This window comes from Phaseolus vulgaris, chromosome 6 (assembly GCF_051622355.1).
Source record: "Phaseolus vulgaris cultivar YP4 chromosome 6, ASM5162235v1, whole genome shotgun sequence".
In the NCBI taxonomy this organism is placed as follows: Eukaryota; Viridiplantae; Streptophyta; class Magnoliopsida; order Fabales; family Fabaceae; genus Phaseolus; species Phaseolus vulgaris.
Window position 1 is genome coordinate 17921431 of NC_143503.1, and position 18509 is coordinate 17939939.

The 18509-nt window shown below is 33.5% G+C and overlaps 3 non-coding genes and 1 pseudogene across 4 annotated transcripts; 1 reads left to right on the forward strand and 3 right to left on the reverse strand.

Annotated features, from left to right (window-relative positions):
* Positions 1-697: 697 nt before the first annotated feature.
* Positions 698-858, reverse strand: LOC137833713 (U1 spliceosomal RNA). The gene has a single exon (XR_011084782.1). It is a non-coding gene; the product is annotated as a U1 spliceosomal RNA (small nuclear RNA).
* A 2485-nt stretch (positions 859-3343) lies between these two features.
* LOC150027236 (U1 spliceosomal RNA) lies at positions 3344-3502 on the reverse strand. Its single transcript, XR_016522658.1, has one exon. It is a non-coding gene; the product is annotated as a U1 spliceosomal RNA (small nuclear RNA).
* A 1173-nt stretch (positions 3503-4675) lies between these two features.
* On the reverse strand, positions 4676-4836 carry LOC137833719 (U1 spliceosomal RNA). The gene has a single exon (XR_011084788.1). It is a non-coding gene; the product is annotated as a U1 spliceosomal RNA (small nuclear RNA).
* Positions 4837-9396: 4560 nt separating this feature from the next.
* Positions 9397-15820, forward strand: LOC137831107 (pentatricopeptide repeat-containing protein At3g49710 pseudogene; annotated as a pseudogene). The gene is made up of 3 exons (XR_016521729.1): positions 9397-12301; positions 12882-12954; positions 13038-15820. The product of XR_016521729.1 is annotated as a pentatricopeptide repeat-containing protein At3g49710 pseudogene (transcript).
* The last annotated feature ends 2689 nt before the right edge of the window (positions 15821-18509 follow it).

An 18509-nucleotide genomic window follows, 5' to 3' on the forward strand; every position in this document is an offset into this window, starting at 1 on the left:
TATTGGAATACAATTAATTACAAGGTTAAAGGCTTGTTTGTAAAGGATTTGTACACTATTATCCAACCACAAACAACTATTTATGGTAAGTTTATTTTTTTTTTACAATAGCTACTTTGAAAGTCAAATTATTGATGATTTTTTATTGGTTGATAGTGTAAGTTTTACAATGAATACATAGATGTAAGACTTTAAAGATTGGATATGGTATGAATACATAAATGTAAGACTTTAAAGATCAGATATGGTAAGAATACTTAGATGTACTCTAAATATGATGTGTTAATTCTGAAATTCTCTTTTATGATTTAACATAAAATCTACATTAAGAAAACTTCTAAAAAAGTATAAGAGTTTATCTTGATGATAAGATTTTTTTAATTCATTAAAATGTATTTTTAATATATTAAAATATTAGAACCATAAGCAGATATGAGTTTATTGAATAAGTTTACAAATATAATTAACATTCTAAAATACAATTTTAATTCATTAAAGTAAAGTGTAAGATTTATATAACTCTTAATTCAAAATCATTTATATGAGATTGAAATATTTTCTACCATTGAGACTGATTTATTTATTTTTACTATAGTTGTTATTGTAGCAACTACAAAAGACATCAAAGACAAATACTAAATAAAGAAAATATATATTATATTATATAATGTGCATTCAAAAATTCATGACTATAAATATAGGGGCTGCGCGAACGCAGGCCCCCTCTGCCACAAATTATGACATAGGCTCTACCACTTGGGCAGACCTTAGAGCAACACCCCTCCCAAGTGCAATGAAGGTCATTGCCCTACACCATAAGCCTTCTTGATCACTTATTGGTGTTGTCCAGGTAAGTATGTTGCCCATTCACACACACTTCTATTTTGTAATCCAAGTTCCTCACTTCTTACTACTTTTAAAGCAATGTGGGACTTGATATACTTCTTTTGTATCTTAAAAAATCAAGCTTAATCATTATTCCCTTAATGTCTCTCTTCGTCTACCGCTATCACCAAGTGCATTAAAATACTTGCTTTTTTCTGCACAGAATAATAAATTATTTGAAAATACCAACTTGTAAAAAAAATAGAGAAAAGTAATATTAATTACTTGCACTTGGTGTCACAAAATGATTTTTCATTTAGGACACATCACAACAGCAAAGTGCAATCTTATTGTTGGATTACAAACTTAAAAACTAGAATATGTATTAAGATAATTAATTAACAAAGCACTATGATATGAAAATATGAGAGGTATATCCTTATGTTGTAATAATGGTGTCTTCTTCGTTAAAAGCAGGAATATTCCCTCAAACCAACATAAATAACACATAAAAGTGAATGTCTCTCTCTTTTTTTCTGATTCTAACGGTCATAATTCTAGTTCATTTTAGCATAACTGAAATAGGTTTTGATTGAAAAAAAATTGGACATGCATGTGCTACATGAGAGAAAGAAAACACTTTGTTCCATGTTGAATGCAATTATTATTTGAAAACTACATCACTACTGAATAATAAAACTATATCAAAGTTCACAGGTAAATAATGGAAACACATAAATATAAAATATAAAATATTCATGACTTGTGGGATTTCAATTTAGGTGGCCTATATAAGGTTTTTCCACCCAATCAAACTAGAGTGGAACTATACCAAGCAACATATAGTAAAAGAAAGAGTCTTCACAACTCTAGCTAACACAAACTAAACACATCCTTTACACACACCAAATGAGTGACATCCTCACTATGCAAAGGTCAACTAGTAAATCTTGTGAACTTTGTGATGTTTATAATAAAAAAGTCTTCATTCCATATTTTACTATGTAAATTTTACATATATAGGAAGAGATAAAAAAACAATAAATATGGCTTATTAAAATAATCTTGATATCAGTAAATAAAATATATATATATATATATATATATATATATATTTCATTTAAAACTAAGAACATAGGTTAATTCTTGAAACAATGATAATATAATATATAGACACAAAAAATAAATGAACAATAAAAGAGGAATATATGTATTATAGATAATATAATATCACAAAAAAATAAAATAAAAAATGATATTAAAAGCAATAGTAGAAATTTAAAAGACTGTATAGAGGGATCTGCGCAAACGCAAGTGCCACTACCATAAGTTATGACGTAGAAATGGAATATAAATAAATCTTAAGGTAATTGTAGAAGGTGAAGAAAAATAATATGTATGACTAATCGACGGTGTCGTCAATAGCAACACCCAAACCAACTTTATCAGTACAACAAGCGAGGCTACTGTCTAAACCTCTAAAAGTGAAAACACAAATATTCTTGGTTTTATAATAACCTCTTGCTCTTTGTTTAAGGAATGCATCAAATTAAATTTTAGATTTAACTTTTTTTCAAATTATAATCATGACAAACAAATTAATCTATAAAATAAATAGAATAATAAAATGACTACAAATTATGCAATGAGATTACAATGACGCTTCTCTAACTAACAAAGTAAATTATATTTTCTATTACTTCTTTCCTTAATATGTTGTATGTTTTTTAAGGATTTTTATAAATGAGATGATTAATTTAAACTGAAACGAGTCTTTAAGATTTTTTTTTCTTGTATGTTTAATTTTATTATTGTTGTATTTGTTGGAGTGTGGTGTATTTGATAAATCCAATACCTAAATTAAAGACTTTAAAAATTAGATATGTTATGAATACTTATATGTGTTTTAAATATGTTGTGTTGATTAGGTATGTTGTATTGATTAGAATAAATTTTGAATTTCTCTTTTATGATTTGACTTAAAATCTCCACTAGAAAACTTCACAAAATGCATTAGAGTTTAGCTTGCTAATAAGATTTTTTTTAATGGATTAAAATATATTTTTAATATATTAATATATTCTTATATAGGTATGGAATGACTAGAAAAGAATACAATCAATTAGATAATATTTTTAATCGATAAAATCGCTTAGAACCATGATCAATTCTAAGTTTTTTGTTTAATAATTTAGAATGAGGAGTTTATTCAATAATTTTACAAGTAAAATTAACATGTATTATTAATTCATTAAAATAATAAAATTTTAAATTTATATAACTTATTTCAAAATCATTTTATATGAGATTGAAATATTTTCTATTATTAAGAGAGTCCACTTGATTTATTCTTTTGTAGTATTCTTGTTGCTTATTGTGTGGTTGTATTTTACCTCTTCTACATATATAATAAAATCTTCATCAAAATCTACTTCAAATTTGTATAACTAGCAACTACGGAAGACATCAAATACAAATATTATAAAGTGTGCATTAAAAGATTCATGACTATTATTAATATAAGGTTGAGCAAACACATGCTCCATCTACTACAAATTATGACAAGCTTTGCCATTTGGACAAACCTTAGAGAAACACCTCTCCCAAGTGCAATGAAAGTCATTCCCCTACACCATGAGCTTTCTTGATCACTCATTGGTGTCGTCCAGATAAGTATGTTGCCCACTCACAGACCATATCTTTTGTAGTCCAAGTTCCTCACTTCTTACTACTGTTCTAGTAATGTGTGACATGAAATACTTTTTTAGCAATGTGTGACTTGAAATACTTTTTTTTATCTTAAAAAACATAACTTAATCATTATCCCCTTAAGATGCCTCTCTTAGTCTACCTCTACCACCAAGTGCGTTAAGATACTTACTTTCTATCTAGAATAATAAATTATTTAAAAATATCAACTTGTGACAAAAAGATATAAAGAATAATAATAATGGCTTGAACTTGGTGTCACAAAATGATAATTCATTTACGACACATCGACAACAAAGTGCATTCTTATTTTGGTATTACATAACTCAAAAACTAGAATTTGTAGTAAGATACTTAATTAATTAACATAGCATTGTGAAATGAAAATATGAATGAGATATCCTTATATTGTAATAATGTTGTCTTCTTCCTTAGAAGCAGGCCTATTCCCTCAAACCAACACAAACAACACATAAAAGTGACAATGTCTCTCTTTTTCCCTAATTTTGAAAGTTTGATTTCTAGTTAATTCCAGAACAACTGAATCAGGTTTTGGTTCAAAAAAGTTGGACATGCATGTGCTACATGAGAGAAAGAAAACATTTTTTTTCCATGTTGAAGGTAATTATTATTTGAAAACTACATCACTACTGAATAATAAAACTATATCAAAGTTCACAAGTAAATAATGGAAACACATAAATATAAAACATAAAATATTCATGACTTGTGGGATTTTAATTTAGGTGGCCTATATAAGGTCTTTCCACCCAATCAAACTAGAGTGGAACTGTACCAAGCAACATATAGTGAAAGAAAAGTTCTTCACAACTCTAGCTAACACAAACTAAACACCTCATAACACACACACACCAAATGAGTGACATCCTCACTATGCAATGGTTAACTAGCAAATCATGTGCAGTTTATTTAAAGTTTACATATGTAGAAAAAGATTAAAAACAATAAATATGGCTTATTAAAATAATCTTACTATTAGTAAATACATTATATATATTTTATTAAAAACTAAGAATATATGTTAATTTAGTATTTCCTTTAAAGGATAAAATTACAGTAATACCACACAAAAAAAGAAAATAACATTAAAATACAAGATTAAAATTTAAAAATCTGTATAGAAGGAGCTGCGCGAACGCATGCCCCACTACCACAAATTATGACGTAGGCTCTGTCATTATTGACAGACCTTAAAGGAATACCCTTCCAATGTGCAATGGAAGTTATTACCTTAGGCCATGGACCTTCATGATCAACCATAGACCCCGTCCAGGTAAGTATGGAAAATAACCATATGTAACTTAATTTTATATTCTTTAGTTCTCATTAGTTAATCTATAGTGAGTAATGTGGGACTAATACATTTTTATACTCTGCAGTTTTTTAACTTAACCATTTTCCTCTACAAATAAATATTTGTTAGTTTGCATGAGTATGAAACTCCTCTTATTTCTTTAAAGAATAATAAATATTGTCAAAATAAATTAGGAAATTGTTATTTATAAATTAAGTAATAAATGCTGGGTTGAAACAAGAAGTAATTGGTAAGATGATATATAATTTCAAAATTTTGATATGGTAAGTTATTGATGTTGGCTGACATAGCCAAAGGGTAACCGGGTGAACCTTGATGCTTGCTTGGTTTCAGAGACTGAAAATCCGAAGTATTTGAGAGGCTAAGTAAGGTACTAGCAGTGACCTATATATAAATATATAATTTGGTTAATATATAATTAATAACCAAATGAGAATAATTTTGGATGTTAAGGAAATAATGGATTCATGGCTGAAGGTATATAAGTGGTGTAAAAGAAAAAATAGTAAATGCATTCGCTTATGAAATTTACATTGCACCTACTTTAAACAAGAGGCTACATATACGGAAAGAATGAAAGTGTAATGAGATTAGAAAAAAAAATGTATGTAATTGATGCCATATTCTTGCTTTATCATCAATGAGCCAGGTCCTCACTCCCGACACCAATTCTTGACTTCTCATTGTAAAAGGGAGATGAATATAGAAATTTATATCAAGTCTAACGATCTATCATTGTAAAAGAGAGAAAAAGACTGGTATTCCTTCTCAGGCCGCGGATATCTTTGAAAGATTGGCTGAAAAAAATAGAATAATGTTTAATCAGTCATAACAGAGATAGACAAGATAAGCTAATCATTTCAGATGAATTCAGTATAGATGCTCATAGTCAAAAAGAAACTCTGAATATATTTATGATTATTGAATAAACCATGATCATGTTCACCAAACCAAACATGATCGCAGGGTATATAAATTCCTGGAAAGAAGCAGCATAATAGTTGCTATTAGAAACTACATAAATGATAGCAGGGGACCACAATAAAGTAATCATCAGTAGCCAGTAAATCATAATAAATCTGAAGCATCTCCTGAAGGGAAACAAGATCCAAAATTTTTCCATAAACAGCCATATAATGGAAAAGATTCAGAATAACAAGAGACCTAGATGGCAAGCTTCTTAGTAGAAGATGGATAGTGAATGGCATATCGTCTATATATTGACTAAGAACAAATTGTGAGATGACAATACTGCATACATAAAATGCAAGCTTTATTAATTATATCAATCACACAACTACCTTATAACAATTATTTATAAAAATAAGAAATGACATTGTTGGCTAAATCTGAAGCAGCAAAACAGTATGAATGATTTCCTTATCATTGTGAAACACTTACTGTGCGTTGTCCAGATTTAATCCTAGAAACATTATTTAGTTTAAGGTGCTTCTCTTCTTTCCCCGAGAACCATATCAAAACAGATTCATCCTGAAAGCAACAGACAAATCAAATACTTTTATTGTCAAAAGAAAAAAAATATATCAACAACGAATGTGATATTTATCTATCCTAAAATTACCTTCACTATTTACTACAATTTCATATCTCTCCTTACACTCCATGCAAAACACTTTGGGCTCGAAGAATGTAGAATACTTATTGTGATGAAAACTATATTTCTGGTAAACTATGAATACTTATTGTGATGAAAACTATATTTCTGGTAAACTAATCAAGGTTCCCCAAGGTTTAGCAAAAGCATTATCATGCTTTAACTTTTTCAATTAGATAATTAAAGCTTTGTAGTCAAGCATGGTAATCGTCATTTTTAGTAATTTCACAATGACTGAAAACAGTTTACAAACCTAATATATATGCTGATCTAACTGTACTTAAGCCATCGATAGTTCTTTCTGTAATTATTTGAAACTTTGAGTATGCACCTCACAATGTTTATTCAATGAATACATTTTTACCTCTCTTGAAAAATTACTAACAGTCTTAATCTGTCAACTTCAAGGCCGTCTGCTATATTTCTCCCTACTTCTGCCTTTTCAAGGAAGTTTGTTATAATTATTTATAGAGTAAAATAATAATAAAACATAACTAAAAGAAAAGAATAGTTTGAGGCTCTAAGTTTGTATTTGAAAATAATACAGGGACAAAGTATTTGCAAACATATATCTTAGGAAGAAAAGAGACATACACTTTCACAAGTATTAATCTATATGTACTGAAAAACAAGCACAAAACTCACATTGGAAAGTCGAAAAGGACAAAATTGGGCTTCCCTCTTCTTCCATACTTGAGCTTCCACAATACAAGAGAATAAGCTGAATGCACATCAAGTTAGATGAAAATTGAAAAAACTTCTTAGAATATGTTATAATGATGAGATCATTGTCCGACACTCAGTAGTTAGAAATTCTCTAAAAAAATCTAACACCAAAATGGAAGCAGCTAGAATTTTTTAAAATATCTTTGGCAACCATGGATCCATTAGTTTTGTAGAGACTTTTCATTCTTATCCTGATTTCTTTATTAGTAGCATCTCCACAAGCATACAGCAAAGTTTAAAGAACATGAACTTGCTCTCACTCTTGACTACAACCTAAATATCACTATCAATATTAAAAGAACAATAGATCCTTTAGTAATTTTCAAAATCAACTTTATCTACTGCAGTATGAGCTCATCAAAACATAAATTATCAGATAGTCCAATACAATGAACAAGTCCTTTACCACTATGCAGGTTTTCAACTACAGATGATGTCATTTTGCTGAGTGTACAAAACAAATTATTAGAATAATTTATCTTGGTTATATAACTTAACTTGTGTAGATAGTTCATGTAGTCTGTCCTAAAAAGTTGTTTTGCGCATTAGCATTAATAAACTAGATATAGCCTTTTCTTGTACCTCTTGGTATTGCTGATGTAATTTTCTTCTATAAATAACAAGGATCAGCTAAGAGATAATCAATCTCTTAACCTCTTTTTATCATATTTTAAATATTAAGTTGGTATCAGAGTGGATGATCCCACATTGCTAGTTTTGCGATTGTCCACCGCCGTCCACAATCATCTTCTGCTCCGCCTCTCCCTAGTAATTTTTTTGTTATAACAAACACCTAGTTTGATTCATCTCATTGAGAGATATAGTGAATACATTGTGTTTTGCCATCGTCTGCCGTCTTGCTGTGCGACCTCTTTGTCCTTGTTTCGACAGTTTCAGCTTTGATTGAGAGGCTCAGCTTTGATTGAGAGGCTCCTCCCTCTTTGTCCTTGTTTCGACAGTTTCAATCGTCTTTTACAATTGGCACTAGATGTGGAGTGTAGTTGTTGTTTCTGACTGTTGGTACTCATTGTATTTTGAGAGAGATTTGTTGTTTCTGACTGTTGGTACGTATTGAGAGAGATTCAAGTAGTTATTGGTTTAGTGTTGTTGTTGAATATTGGTTTGTTATTAGTATACAAACTTGCTAGTATGTTGGCTTCTTGATTTGAGTGTTAATTTGGACCTTATATGTTGTTGCATTTCTAATTATTGGTGGATTCTTTCAGTATGCCTTCCTTTACTCAAAGTGGATACAAATGAACTCAATGCTCCTCTTGTAGGTGAAAATTGACCACACTCAAAATAAAAATGTTTCTCCCTACAGATTTTTCTAACAAGACAACAAACATCTTTCAATCTAATAAGATCTAGTAAGGTTAGACCACAATTTCCTTAGCTGGCATTTGTCAAACCTTGGAATGTCACATTTTTATTAATGCTTCCTTGTTTTCTTCTACTTCTCATATTATTACTAAAAGAGTTAGTCAAATCTCTCTCTCTGTCTTTGAACCTGAAACAAGTTCCTTTTGTCCTAATTGTCCTTTCATTAAAGAGAAGTTTACTCTCATTTATGACCCAAGAGATAAAAAAACATTTTAATCAATTTAATTTTCTTTCATACATAGGGTGAGAGTACTTAGGGGCAAGGATCTTATTTATGGATGCATAAGCCCTTCCTCTTCATATCCTAATGAGTGTGGGACCTAGAAAAGAAGCTAAAATGCAAGAAAATTGGGAGTCCTACATGCCAAACAAGGCATCTTCGACCAACAGTTACAGAGATAAAACAAATAAGGAAAATTACAAAGAATTTCAATATAATGGTGTAGAACTCATGTATATTCAATACAGAATCAAACCCATTACAACAAAAGGGTCAAAGGAAACCCAAAAACACTGACTTCAGCTGATGCCACACCCCTACCTGGGCAGCTCAAACAAATTAATGAACCAACCAAACTTGACTTCCAGTGCAGTACAAAGTTGACATCATCATCATCATGATTAATCGTTTATTTATTACATTTGAAAACCTATTTGAATATCCACAAATAGCTAACAATTAAAATCCGTCTAATAGTTACATAATTTAAAACAAAAAATAACCAATTAAAAACCTATTGAATATTAAATATCAATAAATAAACTCTTAACAGTTGAATTTGAATACAGTAGTCACAAACTAACCAATTTACCTGTTCGACGTCTCTTTCCACGGGACCAGTTCTATTAAGATCCGAAGTCGTGATCATCGTATCAGTGCGTGACATCACTCGAAACACAAAATTCACCGCTCAGAAGAAACTGTTCCCCAAACTCACACTACCTCACCCGTTCTCGTGCCCGAACCCTTTCATTCACCCAACAACCCTTCCAAACCCTCACCAAGCCCCGAATTCTCGCGCACCAACGCCTCCAACTCCTCACGCGCACTCAAATTCGAAACCTCCACCATCATAATCGACCTCCAACGCGCACAATTACGGCCACGTCATCACCGGAAGCATCACAACATCTACACTCCAAGGAAGCTGTGATCTGATTGCGAAGTCGGAGAAGAGAGAGAATGTGAATTTTGAAAAGAAAACAAAGCTTTCTCAACCGCACCTCCAAATCCAATGCAATGCATGTACCCCTTTCAAGTTCAAACTTTCTGCAACCTTCTCAAAGCTTGCATAACCCAAAGAGATCTCATAACAGGCAAAACCCTCCATGCCCTTTTCTTCAAGTCTCTCATCCCAACCTCCACCTACCTCTTCAACCACTTCACCCTCCTCTACTCTAAATGTGGTTCCCTCCACAGTGCCCAAATCTCCTTCCACCTCACTCAACACCCCCTAATGTTTTCTCTTACAACACCCTCATGAATGCGAATGCCAAACATTCCCTTATCCACCTTGCCCACCAGCTGTTTGATGAAATTCCTCAACCAGACTTAGTATCTTACAACACCCTTATAGCTGCCTATGCTGATAGGGGTGAGTGTGGGCCAGTGTTGAGCCTCTTTGAGGAAGTTAGAGACCTCGGTTTGGGTCTTGACGGGTTCACACTGTCTGGTGTGATCACCGCCTGTGGTGATGATGTTGGATTGGTTCGGCAGTTGCAATGCTTTGTGGTGATGTGTGGGTATGATTGTTATGCTTCGGTGAATAATGCAGTGCTCGCTTGTTATAGTAGGAAGGGGTTTTTTAATGAGGCGAAGAGAGTGTTTAGGGAGATGGGGAGGGTGGGGTCAGGGATGAGGTTTCATGGAATGCAATGATTGTGGCATGTGGGCAGCACCGGGAGGGGGTGGAGGCAGTGGAATTGTTTATTGAGATGGTTAGGAAGAATTTACAGGTTGATATGTTTACCATGGCCAGTGTTTTGACTGCATTTACCTGTGTTAAGGATTTGGTTGTAGGCATGCAGTTTCATGGAATGATGGTAAAGACTGGGTTCCATGGGAATTCACATGTTGGGAGTGGGTTGATTGATTTGTATTCTAAGTGTGCTGCTGGCATGGTGGAATGTAGGAAGGTGTTTGAGGAGATTCATGCACCTGATTTGGTTCTTTGGAACACGATGATATCTGGGTTTTCGCAGTATGAGGACTTGTCTGAAGACGGCCTTTGGTGTTTCAAGGAGATGCAGCGCAAGGGTTTTCGTCCGGATGATTGTAGTTTTGTGTGTGTGACTAGTGTTTGTTCTAATTTGTCATCCCTTTATGTGGGAAAACAGATTCATTCATTGACTATAAAATCAGACATTTCTTATAATCGCATTTAAGTGAGTAATGCCCTTGTAGCTATGTATTCTAGATGTGGGAATGTTCATGATGCAAGAAGGGTTTTTGATACAATGACAGAACATAACACGGTGTCTTTGAACTCAATGATTGCAGGCTATGCACAACATGGTGTTGAAGTTGAATCGCTCAGGCTTTTTGAACTGATGCTGCAGAAAGATATTGCACCTAACAGCATAACCTTCATATCTGTTCTTTCTGCATGTGCACACACAGGAAAAGTTGAAGAGGGTCAGAAAGATTTTAATATGATGAAAGAAAAGTTTGGAATTGAACCAGAAGAAGAACATTTTTCCTACATGATAGATCTTTTGGGTCGGGCTGGCAAACTCAGGGAGGCTGAGAGGATTATTGAAACAATGCCATTTAATCCTGGTTCTATTGAGTGGGCTTCTTTGCTTGGTGCGTGTAGGAAGCATGGAAATGTAGACCTAGCAGTGAAAGCAGCCAATGAGTTCCTCCGGCTGGAACCTCATAACGCTGCTCCATATGCAATGCTTTCAAATATGTATGCCAGTGCTTCCAGATGGGACGAGGATGCAAACATTAAAAGGATGATGAGGGTAAGAGGAGTGAAGAAGAAACCAGGTTGTAGTTGGATAGAGATAGATAAGAAGGTGCATGTCGTTGTGGCTGAAGACACTTCACATCCAATGATAAAAGAGATTCATATGTACATGGAAGAATTGTTGAGGAAAATGAAGCAAGAAGGGTACGTAACTGATATAAGATGAGCATTGGTGAAAGCTGAAGAGGTAGAGAGAAATGAGAAAGAAAGAAGGTTATTAAATCACAGTGAGAAGCTGGCAGTTGCATTTGGCCTGATCTCCACTGAAGAAGGAGTGCCTATATTGATTGTGAAGAACCTAAGAATTTGTGGTGATTGCCATAATGCCATCAAACATATTTCAGCCATCAGTGACAGGGAAATCACTGTAAGAGATACTCACAGGTTTCATTGCTTTAAGGAAGGGCAATGTTCCTGCAGGGACTATTGGTGATGAAAAACAATCAATATTTCTATTTCAGTGGGAAAAGGTTATACTACTATCTTGCTAATTACACACCTGAGTCAAGTTTCGGTAAGGATAATGTTTTGTTGACACTCTTTGTCAACCAACACACATTTGACAAACTAAAACGTGGCACAGGCAGACTGACGTGGTTTAAGCAGATGATGTGGCAATTGCAGTAAAAAATCGAAATTTGAGGGTAAATATTTCATTCGCGCTCACCTGCATTCTCATTCTTCCTCTTGTCGTCGTGTTCTTCTTCTCGCTCACCTGCGTTTTCCGTCTTCCCGGTTGGTGTTTTGTTCCTCTTCTATTCTTTTTTGGTGTATTCTTGCTTGTGTTGCTATTCTCTTGATGTTGCTCATTGCTTCTTATTCTCTTGATCCTGTCAGTGATCACTGATTTTATTTTATTTTTAAAAATTATCTCATGATCTGGCTGTTGAAATGTAGTGAACTAGGGATTTGGTTATGAGAAAGAGTAAATATAAGTATTAAAAGAGGGATAAGTGAGAAAGAGATCTAGAATGTTGATTGTCACTTGCATGTAGATGATGCACCCTCCTACAAGAATATTAACAAAAAAGAACATATTGAAGTTTTGATATGCCTTTGCTTTAAGATCTACCATTCTGTTGGACGAATGCCAATAGCGTTATTGAAAATAGTTAGAGCTTTAGTCTGAGATGAGCGAGGATAAGAATTTTGACTAAATAGCAAATAATGTATTGAAAGTCAAGATACTGTCTTGTATGATGATTCCTTATCTAAGCTGACTTTATTTGTTTATTCTGACTTATTTCAGATTGATGTATTCTAACAATTTATGTTACCGGCACCTTGAATTAGCTTCTGTTGATGTGATTTCCAGATACTTTGCAGTGGAAGTTCAGAGAACCTACAAACTCCACGTCTTTCACTTCATAAGTACTCTTCTTATCAAAGTAAGTTTAATAAAATCCTTTTTGTTTTGTGTTGGCCTGGGCGTGCAGATTATGGTTTTATGCTGACTCCTTAGTTCGTACAGGGAAGACAAACCATAGACATTGTTGCTTATTGCCTTTTGCATGAGGTTAAGATGGGGACTGGACTTATGAGAATATGTGTTGAAGAAGATAATGATGATTTTCCATCAGTTCCACTAGGTTTTGAGTCATATACATCTTTCTCTCTGAAGAGGGTAGAAAACAATAAAAAACAAGATGATAAAAACATGACCAGTTGTTGATGAGAATCAAAAAGATGTTAATAGGAAGAATGGACAAGGGCCAAATCATTTAAAGTTCTTCTTATTTGTCTTTTCAAAAGATGAGGCCCAAGCCCAAGACGCCCAAGCCCAAGAAGGCCAAAGCCCAAGTCCATCCCATGAGGGGCAAGGCCAAGCATTAAATAAAAGAGCATCATTTGAATTACTCTTCTATAGTTGTAGGAGGTGTGGATATTAAATAAAGGAGTGTGAATATGTAAAATAAAGTCACATTGTCCATGTGACTTAGGAAGGAGAGTAGGTGTAGGTGTAGTTTTTAGGAGGTGTCATAGTAGAAAAAGGTCACACCTCCCATGTGACTTGTTTTTTGTGGGAATTTCAAATGAGTTTCATTTGAATTTTCCCACCTATTTTTCAGCACCCTCACACTATAAATAAAGGTGTGGGCTCTTGTAAAATTCAGAATTGGATAATTGATATAAAGAAACTCTACTCATTTGGAGAGAGATTTGTGTAAGATTTGGATCTGCTTGCTTAGTCTCATCGAGCTTTTGGAGAGCTTCAAGTGGCGGCTTCCTTCACTCATCTTGGGACTCCATCACCAAGTGGTGTGAGCAACTCTAATTCCCATTCCAGCCGATCTTCATTCACCTAAGTTTCATTCCTTCATCTCATTTTCTGTTTTTAATCGGTAGTTTAGAGTTCTTTAAGTGTTCTTCATCTTTCCGCAGTTTATCCTTGTGTTCATGTGTTGTTTCCAGTTTTCTGTTCGGTGCTTTGTGTTCTTAATTCAGTTTTGTTTCGAAATTTTGTTCACAAGGAGATAACACTCTTATTTGAGTTTGAAACATTATTTGGACGGCTATGTCTCCATTGATGATTTCTTAAGCTTCCTTGAGTCCAATTCTGTTTTCAGCATTCTGTTTTGTTCTTGTTTTCCTTTCATTTCCGCCAAGTGTTTGTGAAAAGGACATGACACTCATTGTTCAATGAGTTTGACTTCTCTCTTGGATGACATTATCCTCCATTGAGATGACCATTATCCTCCATTGAGATGACCTTAAGCCTCCTTAAAGTGTTATTTCTTGTTAAGTGTCAATCCAACTCATATCATGTGGTATCAGAGCTATGGTTGTGTGCAACATTTTTTTTGAGTTGCTGGACACTTTGATTCTGTTTTTGTGATTAGTAATTCTGAGTTGGATTGACACCTAACAAAAAACAACACTTTAAGGAGGCTTAAGGTCATCTCAATTGAGGAAAATGCCATCCAAGAGAGAAGCCAAACTCATTGAACAATGAGTGCCATGTTCTTTTCACAAACACTTGGCGGGAATGAAAGGAAAGCAAGAACAAAATAGAATGCTGAAAATAGAATTGGACTCAAGGAAGCTTAAGGAATCATCAATGGAGACATAGCCGTCCAAATGATGTTCCAAACTCAAATAAGAGTACTATCTCCTTGTGAACATCCATGAAACAAAATTTCAAAACAAAACTGAATTAAAAACAGAAAACTGGAAACAACACATGAACACAAAGATAAACGGCGGAAAGATGAAGAACACTTAAAGAACTCTAAACTACCGATTGAAAACAGAAAATGAGATGAAGGAATGAAACTGAGGTGAATAAAGATCGGCTGGAATGGAAATTGGAGTTGCTCACGCCACTTGGTGATGGAGTCCCAAGATGAGTGAAGGAAGCCGCCACTTGAAGCTCACAAGATGAGACTAAGCAAGGAGATCCAAATCTCTCTCCAAATGAGTAGAGTTTCTCTATATCAATTATTCAATTCTGAATTTTACAAGAGCCCACACCTCTATTTATAGTGTGAGGGCTGAAAAATAGGTGGGAAAATTCAAATGAAACTCATTTGAAATTCCCACAAAAAACAAGTCACATGGGATGTGTGACCTTTTTCTACTATGACACCTCCTAAAAACTACACCTACGCCTACTCTCTTAAGTCACATGGACAATGTGACTTTATTTTACATATTCACACTCCTTTATTTAATATCCACACCTCCTACAACTATACAAGAGTAATTCAAATAATGCTCTTTTATTTAATGCTTGGCCTTGCTCCTCATGGGATGGACTTTGGCTTTTTGGGCTTGGGCCTCATCTTTTGAAAAGATTAATAAGAAGAACTTTAAATGATTTGGCCCTTGTCCATTCTTCCTATTAACAACATCTTTTTGATTCTCATCAGTTGTTCAGCCTCTACAAGTGCTTCTGAATCACTATCAACTCGGGTGGAAAATGATGTTCAAGTTCGTGAAACTGCAAAGGTTCCTAGATCCCTTCGCTGAAGACCATGGACAATATGAGAACCATTCAGATAAAGACTCTGACTATGAGCGGCTTGATCAAGTCTGTCTCATATTGATTTATATCTTGATTTTGAATACAATGCTCAACATTTCCTATATATTTTAGTGCATTGAATTCTGGTTAGTATCTTACATTATGAATGTTAATGCCGAATTTTTCCTCAAGAGCTTGTCTTCCTCTGGGAGTCATCCATGGATGTCCAGATTGCAGTAATCTCCAAAAGGTCTATTTATAAAATATACATGATTTATTTCTGTTAGAAATTATTATTAGCCTCATTATTGATGAATTAACTATAATTGCCTACATTCTCCTTTATTACTGTCGTTTCTTTTATTCTTGTTCTTATGTTAATAACTTAGTATAAACATACATTAATTTCTTTGAAAGATGGATTTATTAAGAGAAAATGTATTGCCAAGTTTTATGAATTGGTATGGTCCTTTATTGAATTTTAAAATAGAAAGTCAACCTGCTCATAATTGAGTTGGTTATTGTAATAACAACAATGGACTTGAGTTGGTAATTTTATCATATATTATGAGTTACTTCATTATAAAATAGGTGTTATTGGGTATCTCTCTTGCGTGAAGAGTAATTGACAATTGAAGTATCTGACAAGTTATTGTCAGCTGGCGACCATAAGAGGCTCGTAGGCCAAATATTGAGGATGCTCCTGTTTTCTACCCTACTAAAGAGATCTTGTGCAGTTCCTATGGCACATTTGAATTCACTTCTATCCATGCCACTGTTCTGTTTAGTTCAGTTGGCTTTTCAGAAAATCACACCTCTGACTTCTCATTTTATCCAGGAGTTTCAAGATACTTTTGAAATATATATCAAGCATTCGGTCCAGGGCTGAGCCATATGGAATTTGCCGCATTGTTCCACCATCTTCTTGGAAACCCCTTTGTCCTTTCAAGGAAAAAGTACATGGGAGGGTTCTAAATTTTCTACACGTGTACAGAGAATTAACAAACTTCAGAATCATGATTCAATGAGAAAAATGTCAAGGGTTCAAAGTAATATGAAGAGGAAAAGGATAAGATGCACCAGAATGGAGGTGGATAATGGCATTATTTGTTTCCCTTATTATATGCCGTTCTGTTTCCAGGTGCTTTATAGAGCTGATCTCGAAACTGGAAGCATATTGCTAGAGTTGTACCAAGACTTCTATATCACATGATAATTTGTTGCTTGGAGCTGCAAGGGAAGAAGTACGAGCTCAATGGGAACTTAATTTGCTGGAGAAGAATACTTTGGATAATTTGCTCAGTAGCCTTGGTGCAAACTCCTAGCTTGAGAAGTGTTAAGTTTGCAAGAGAATAGAACCACTAAAATACAGGGAACACTATTGAGACTTTAATCTTTTGGTTCTATTCTTCAAACAAAAAGTAGTCAATTGATGCTACCAGATTCACAAGATAGCCACCGTTCCCCAGCTTCGAATGGAAAAATAGAGATGAGGGGTTTTGATTCTTCAAAATCATCAAATTCTGTTTTTGTTGATTCTGAGAAAAAACCTTTCATTTTCAGAGTCTGCTGCAAGATTATCTTGTCAATCAACATCTCCAGTTTCGTCAAAGTCAAGTCCAATAGAATTGTATGAGGATATCAATGATGATTTAAAAAAGCATATAAATGATATTTTAAGTCAAGAAGTTATAATCTTAAGGACTCAGGTAAGCCTAATCATATATATCTTATTCATGTGTGTATCTATCCTTCTAGAGAACCTTTTCATGTCATATGTATCTATTGCACATAAGTAATATTGATTAGTTTAGGAGTTTGACGCTTCGAAAGAAAATTGAGAGATACATTGGTTGCTTAAAAATCAAAATACGAATCTGACAAATGACATTGCCATAACTCCATGTTTTAGGGTATTATCTGTCATTTGCAAAGTTGCTTTCGATGACAATCTCTGTAGCAGGTGCTGAAGGACACAACAATCATTAGTTTAGTGACTAAGCTAAAAGAAGAGCCAAGAAAAGAGCGAATCATTAGTTGTTTTCCATTCTTCCTCCTCCGCCAGTACCCTCATCTAATCACGTCCTCTTCTCTTTCTTATTTCAGTATTTGCCGCCTCTATAATGTAAACTAAGTTTATCATTTATCTTCATGCCCTCATTTTATGGTGTTTATCCATTCTATTTTTCATACATGTATGTATATTTGTACTTGTTAGATTTAGTTTATCAGTGAACTCGTAAACTAATCGTTATATATTTGTTTAAGTATGATTATAGAATTCTTGAATCAGAATTGTAAGTATATATATGTCACTGTATTAAATATTTAAAAAGAGAATTTCATAGGATTAAGACTGATAATAGAACCACAATTTATAAATAACCTAATAATGTAAATAACAGAGCAGCAGTTTTATAGATGATTAATGAGGTGCTGAAATGTTAAGATTGGGTATTACTGAAGAAGATCTTTTAGTTCTTCTATAAGCATTGCGACATACCTGAAGTCCCTTTTAATTCATTTTATTTATTGCTAAAAAAACATAGCAACAGATATCAGTTAAGTTTATATCATAATCAATTGAGTATAAGTAGGTTTAGAGCGAAAAAAATTGTGTAGAATAAAGTGTGATCCACTCCTTTGTTGAATCTAAAACTGATGTGATTAAAAACCATTTTGAAATCAAGTGTTTTTCCAACTAAGTGAAAAACAACCTGTTGTTTTGTCGAATCAATCGGTTGTTTTACTCTTTGAAGTTTTGAAAAAGGTTGAAAACTATTTTAGTTTGGTTGACTTAACTGTCAAGCCAAACAATCGGTTGTTCCGTGGTTTCAACCGATTGTTTCTTTAAAAATCCTAACATAATTATGTTTTGAATGGTGAATCTGCTTTAAATGTTTTTCAACTGAATACGCTCCTTCATTAATTGCTTTGACCAATCTTTGGAAAATATAAATGGTTTGTTTATGTTTTCAA